The sequence below is a fragment of the Sturnira hondurensis genome, unplaced genomic scaffold (genome assembly GCF_014824575.4).
Source record: "Sturnira hondurensis isolate 20B ecotype Veracruz unplaced genomic scaffold, ASM1482457v3 Scaffold0013019, whole genome shotgun sequence".
In the NCBI taxonomy this organism is placed as follows: Eukaryota; Metazoa; Chordata; class Mammalia; order Chiroptera; family Phyllostomidae; genus Sturnira; species Sturnira hondurensis.
The window spans coordinates 28,574-35,978 of NW_028085650.1; positions in this window are offsets into that span (position 1 = coordinate 28,574).

A 7,405-nucleotide genomic window follows, 5' to 3' on the forward strand; every position below is an offset into this window, starting at 1 on the left:
TAGTCATGCAGGTGCAAAGGATTTTGAATGCTCAATTTGAATACTTTAAATATGTAACCTGTCTCACACATGGCATAACATGGTCTGTCCTCAGTTAACATCTGGACTCAATGGCTCTGAACTGAAAACAAGTCCCGAGGGGCAACTTTCTGTGACAAATCTTGGGCATCAAACTTCACAAACCACTTCTGACACATTTTATCACCTACAGAGCCTTCTCCATACACACTACCAATCTTTATTTTGGCATTCCAGTTGTGTTTTCACCTTTCTTCAAATGACAATGTGCCAAAAGCGTTCCTTATGTTCATCCATCTTCAGTATGAAAATGGGCACAAAATCACACTGGTTTTGATGAGTTGTTTCTTCAAGTGCATGTTGGTTTGACATCTGCCACAACACAGTCTAACCCAACACTTTCAAATGAAGTTAGACAAGTTCATGAACCAGAGTCACAGGATGGGGTGGGGCAGTGAGAGTGGTGGAGACTGAACTGACTTTTGGGCCAACCCGGTATAAACGAAGCTTTAACCAGAATCTCACCATTGAAAGCATTTACAGGATGTTTTTGCTGTCACAAAACTTAAGATAGAATTCACTGAAAATGGGTGACTGGAAAGTTCTGCTTGCTACTTCTGAAATACACTCCTACAGACCTTCCAAAATGAACCACCATGTGGGTTACAAAATAATTTGAACTGAATGGTGCTAAAGATACCAAACACCAAAACTTAAGAACAAAATCTGCACCTTTAAACACACGGGTTAGTCACAAAACCTCCAATTGTACACGAGTTGCACCCATTTTAGGAACTGAAAACAGTATATGAAGCCAAGACACACTAGAGGGAACATGTGTCTAGATGTGTCCAGAAGAGCACACACCTGAAATGATACTGATGTTATTTTATTTTATTCTGTTTTATTTTATTCTATTTTATTGTGCTGTATTCTATTTCTGGATGGAGAATTTTGAATACATTTTATTTTCCCCTTATTTAAGGAAGCTGCAACAAAGCAAATTAACCTGCACACCACTCACAAGGTAAGTGGACAATGCTGACATTTAGACGCTTTGGAATGCACTTGTAAATACCACTGCTCTGAAAAGCCATTAATATTCCTCTACAATTAAACACTTTTCCTGCTGAACTGCACTAAGGTGTCATTCCCAAAAATAGTCACAAGATGGCAGCAGAGACCGACACCTGGAATGCATGTCCCATCAATGGCTTGGCTGAAAGGCTCCTTCATTTTTTAGTGTGAGATGCGATGACAGGCACACTTTTCATTTTCCCTCAAACACAGTGACTGCATAAGGTCATCACTGTTTTGTTCCACTGCCTTCTGCCATTTTTCAGGTAATTTCACCATTCCATGGTCCCATGACTTTGTTATCTTTTGGAGCAGAGCGCTCTTCCAGGTGTCTTCTGCAGTCTTCCAGGGAATGGAAATTTCTCTCCAATAAGAGAAATTCAGACAGACCAAAGGAATTGGCCATGCGAAGGTGCAAGGTCTGGTGAGCACTGTGGGTGAATCAGGACTGCGCAGCCAGGCTGGAACCTTTTTTCACTGGTCACCAAAGAGAAATATGCATTCTCACCTTACCATGAAGCCTACAAATGTCTTCTGCTGATAAATTCCACACTCGTTCTCTCAGGCAGTACTTTCAGTTGGTCTGACCAGGAGCAGTGCTTTTTGCAAGTCACCTGCCAGCTTTCTACAAGGAACTCCTTCTGCAGGACCCCCTCCAGAACCACCACAAGGGCAACATCACCTCTCTCAGATGAAGACCACTCTTTGGAGGAGCCTGGTGTTGGTTCCTTTGCTGACCCTCAGTCTCTCCCATTCCACATTATTGTAACACATCAACCATTCATCATCCCTCACAATTTATTCTGGAAACAAAATGTTTTCCTTACATTTCAGTAGAGAGCCACAGGTGGGTATGTGGTCAAGATGGGCCCCCTCCTTATACTCGCCTAACTTTTGTAGAACCCAAACATGAGTGACTAACCTAACTGTGCTGGTGCAAATAATTTTCAATGCTTGGTTAGGATACTTTGAGTATGTTGCCTGTCTCCAGCGAAACATACCATGGTCTGTCTTCAGTAAACATCTGCCCTGGATGGCTCTCCACTGCAACTGGTCTGTCGGACCCGTGGGGCAACTGTATGCCAGAAATCTCTGGAATGAAACTGGAAAATACACTTGTGACACATTCCATCACTCACAGCAATGTCTCCAAACACACCCAAAAAATCTTTCTTTGCCTTACACTTGCACTTGTACCTTTCCTGAAATGACAAAGTCTAAGGGGCTGAAAACGTTGCTTATGTTCTTCCATCTTCAGTGTGAAAATGGCCACACACACATTCTCCAGTTGTGATGAGAGTTCTTTCACAATGGATTCTAACAAAATGGTTTAGAATGATGTAAAGGCAAGTATGTGAGACCAGAGCCAGGTGATGGGGTGGGGTATGGTGGTCGGAGAGGGTGGGGAACTGAACTGACTTTTTTTTCCTTTTTTAAAAATTTTTTATAGAGAAACATCAATGTATGGTTGCCTCTCATGAGTCCCCTGCTGGGAACCAGTCTGCAACCCAGGCATGTGCCCTGACCAGGAATCAAACCGCGATCCTGCGGTTTGCAGGCCTGTGCTCAATCCACTGAGCTACACCAGCCAGGGCTGAACTGAGATTTTTATCAGCCCCATTTAAAGCAAGGTTCAACCAGCATGGCAACCTTGAAATCCTATACAATATGTTTTTGCCCTCATAGCACGGAAACAGCATTCACTGAGAATAGATGACTAGAAAGTGCTGTTGTTTGGGACTTCTGAAATAAATTTCAACAGAATCTCTGAAATAAACTGCCATTCGAATTACAAAATAACTGGACCTGAGTGATGGTAAAGATGCTCCGTAACAAAACTTGAAAAAGAAATCTTCACCCTTGAATGCACAGCTTAGAAACAGAAGCTGGAAATGCACATGTTTTGCACCCATACCAGGAACCTAAAATAGTAGATGAAGTCCAGGGAAAGGGAAGAAAGGAACCTGCAGATATCTCTCAAAGGGTACGTACATACAATGATGGCACTGGTATTTTACTTTGCTTTTTTTGTATCTCTTGTAGCAGCATCATATATAAATTTTACCTCCACATTGTTTAGGAAGCTGCAACAGACAAAGCAAATTACAAACGACTTTCAAGCACACTTGGCACTTGGAAAAACCTGCCTCTGTTATGCTGCAAAGCCACTTCCAAGAAACTTGTCATAAAACACGCTTATTCTTCCCTTGGTCATTACTCTGGAGACTAGTCACAAGGTAACTGTATAGTCCTGACATTTAGATGTTTTTAAATGCACTTGTAAATACCACTACCATCAAAAGTCATGAATATTTCACTGGAATCAACCACTTTTCCTGCGGACCTAAACTAACATGTCATTCCCCAAAACAGCCACGAGATGGCAGCAAAGACCCACACTCGGAACACACACTGTAATATGGGCTTGGCTGCAAGGTTCCTTCACGTTTTCCAGTAATATGTAACAACAGGCACATTTTTTCATTATCCTCAACAATGTGAGTGGTCCGCGGTTTAGTCACTTACTTCCATTGTCCTCTGCTATCATTCGGCCCACTTCACCATTGCATCTGCCCACAACATTGTTATCTTTCAGAGCACAGAACTCTTCCAGGTGCCTTTTGCAGTCTTCCACAAACCGGAAATCCACTAAGAGAATATAGGAAAGGCTGCTGAAATACCTGGCACTCTGAGGATACAACGTCTTATATGTACTGTGGATGTATCAGGACTGCCCCGCCAGGCTGGAACTGTCTTCCCCTGGTCACCAAAGAGAAACGTGTTCTCTCGCCTTTTCCATACAAGTCTTCTGCTGACAAATTCAGGACTCTTTCCCTGAGGTAGTGAGTTCCACTGGTCCAATGGGGAGCAGCACTTTGGAAGCAACCACCTGGTATACGGCAAGAATCTCCTGGTACAGGACTCCCTAATGATCTCACCATGTCCACAGCATCACCTTCTTTGGGTGCAGACCACACTTCGGAGTGGTTGCTGGCCCTGATTAAGGGCACTCCCTTCGTGTTCCCACCATCTCTCCCATTCCACATTAGTGTCAAATATCAACGATTCATCCCCCTGTCCACAATGACTTGGAAACATAACATTTTTCTCACATATGAGCAGACAATTTGATGTGGCAATGTGGTCAGGCAGGGATCCTTCCTCCTCTCCCCTTAACTTCTGTGAACCCAAATATCAAAACAATTAATGTAACCATACTGGTGGAAACAATTTTTGACGCTTGCTTAGGGGTTTTTGAGTATGTTGCCTATCTCCCGCATGGCATAATGTGGTCTCTCCTTCATAAACATCTGGACTTGATGGGTATCGATTGTGACTGGTCCATCCGACATGTGGGGAACCCTCACATGAGAAATCTCCAATGAGAAACTTTGCAAACCACTTCTGACATGTTCAAGCCATCATACCACCTTCTCCTGCATGGCACAAATCTGGCATTCCATTGAACTGGCATTTAACCCTCTTGATATGCCACAGTGTAATATACTGAAAACATTACTTCTATTCATCCATCTTCAGTATGAAAATGGCCACACACCCAACACTTCTGATGACTTTTTTTAATGCATGCTGATAAGACATCTGTCATGATACAGTGTAACCAAAGGGTTTCAAATAAAGTTAAAGACAAATACGTGAACCAGACTCCACATGGTGGAAGAGTGAAGGAGGGGGTAGTGAGGGACCGAACTGACTTTTTGGCCAACCTAGTGTTAAAGCAGCCTTCAACCAGCATTGCAGCATTGAAATCATACACAGTGTGTTTTTTGCTCTCATACCACTAAAGCTAGAATTCACTGAAAGTGGGTGACCAGAAATTCCTGTTGTTTGGTATTCATGAAACAGACACCTAAATAATCTCCAAAGTGAACCACCATTTCAGATACAACATAACTTTAACTGAAATATGCTTAACACACTGCATGCTGAAACTTAAAAAAGAAATTTTCACCCAGAAATATGCATGTTAGAAACATAAACTGGAAATGTACCCGTTTTTGTACCCATATAAGAAAACTAAAATAGTAAAAGACATCCAGACCAAAAAAAAGAAAGAAAGAAAAAGAGCCCCAAAGTATGTCCCTAAAGCCACATGCACAAAACGGTGACACTTTCATTTTCTTTATGTATTTTATTTTATATTTCACACCATGGTAGAGAATACTGAATAAACCTTACTTTTATCACTGTTTAAGGAAGCTGAAAGGGACAAATCAAACTACAAAAGATTTTCAAGCACGCCTGCAACTCGTCAAAGCCTGACTTTATTATGCTACAAAGCCAGTTCCAAGAAACGTCACATAAAATGCATTCATTGCTCCCTTTGTCCTTAACCTGCAAACCAGTCACAAGGTAATTGGACAGTGCTGATATTTAGACATTTTCTAATGGCTTTGTAAATACCACTGCCATCAAAAGCCATTTATATTCCACTGGAATCAACCACTTTTCCTGCTGACCTGAACTGAGGTGTCATCCTCAAAAATGACCATCAGGTAACAGGAGAGACCAACAGCCAGAAACACACTGTTACTATTGGCTTCACACAAGGGTTCCTTTGTTTTTTACTGGTACGATGAACCTTAAATAGTAAAGTCAATCTAGGCAAAGCTGAGGAAACAAGCCCACCAACATGTCTGTAGGGGCACAAAGATAATATGAGAGTGCTTGTGTTTTACTTTACTTTCTTTTAACTCTTGGTAGAGAATTTCACATAAATTGTACTTCTGTGTTGCTCAAGAAAGCTGCAACAAAGCAAATCACAATTTTCAGGCACCTGAAAATTGTAGAAACCTGACTCTATCACACTACACAGCCAGATCCAAGAAACGTCACATAAAACACACTAGTTGCTCTCCTGGCCATTAATCTGCAAACCACTGACAAGGTAGATGGACAGCCCTGACATTTAGACATTTTCAAATGCACTTGTAAAAACCGCTGCCACCAAGCCCTAGCTGGTGTGGCTCAGTGGATTGAGCACTGGCCTGCAAACCAGAATGTCAGTGGTTCAATTCCCAGTCAGGATACATTCCTGGGTTGTGGGCCAGGCCCCCAGCTGGGGGAATGTGAGAGGCATCAGATCAGTTTTTCTCTCATACATTTATGTGTCTCTCCCTTTCTTTCTCCCTCTCCTCCTCTCTCTCTAAAAAAAGTAAGAAATAAATAAAATCTATAAAAAGACACCTTTAAAATTTGAAAATAAAAGAACCTACCATCAAGAGTCATTGATATTCCACTGGAATCAACCACTCTTACTGCTGACCTGTACTGAGGCGTCATTCCCCAAAATGACCATGAGATGGCAGCAGAGACGGACACTCGGAACACATCAAACTACTGGCTTGGCAGAAAGGGTGCCATGGCAGGCACGCTTTTCATTTTCCCCCAGCAACGTGACTGAAAAACGACTGGAAAACACAGCCACCACTTTGTTCCACTGCCCTCTGCCACTTTTCAGGCAACTTCACCATTCCATCTTCCCACATCTTTCAGAGGAGAGAACTCTTCCAGGTGCCTTCTGCAGTCTTCCAGGAAATGGAAATTTCTCTCCATTAAGACAAGTTTGGAAAGACTGAACTCAATGGCCTTGTGTCTTCTGCTGACAAATTCTGAACGCTTTCCCACAGGCAGCTTTCAGTTGCTCTGATGGGAGGAACCCACTGGGTTTCTGCAAGGAGCGCCCCCAGGAACCCACCACATACATATCACCGCCTCCTTTGGATGAAGACCACCCTTTGGAGGGGCTGCTGGTGGTTCCTTTCTTTCCCTCAACTCTCCCATTCCACATTATTCTACCATATCAACAGTTCATCCCCCCTCAAAATTTGTCTTAGAAGCAGAATGTTTTCCTTAGGTTTCCATAGAGAACTGTTTCTGAAAATGCAGTCAAAGGGGCCCCCCAGCACCCCACTTAACTGCTGCGGAACCCAACATAAACACAATGAACATAACCAACCTGGTGCAAATAATTCTTTTTTTATTATTTTTTTAAGATTTCATTTATTTTTCTTTAGAGGGGAAGGGAAGGAGAGAGGGAGAGAAATATCAATGTATGGTTGCTTCTGGTGTGTCCCCTGTCAGGAACTGGCCTGCAGCCTAGGCATGTGCCCTGTCTGGGAATCAAACCATGATCATCTGGTTCACAGGCCCGCACTCAATCCACTGAGCTACACCAGCCAGGGCTGGTGCAAATAATTCCTGATACCCGATTTTGATCCTTTGAGTATGTAGCCTGTCTCCTGTGTGCCATAATGTGGTCTGTCCTCAACAAACATCTCCCCACCAT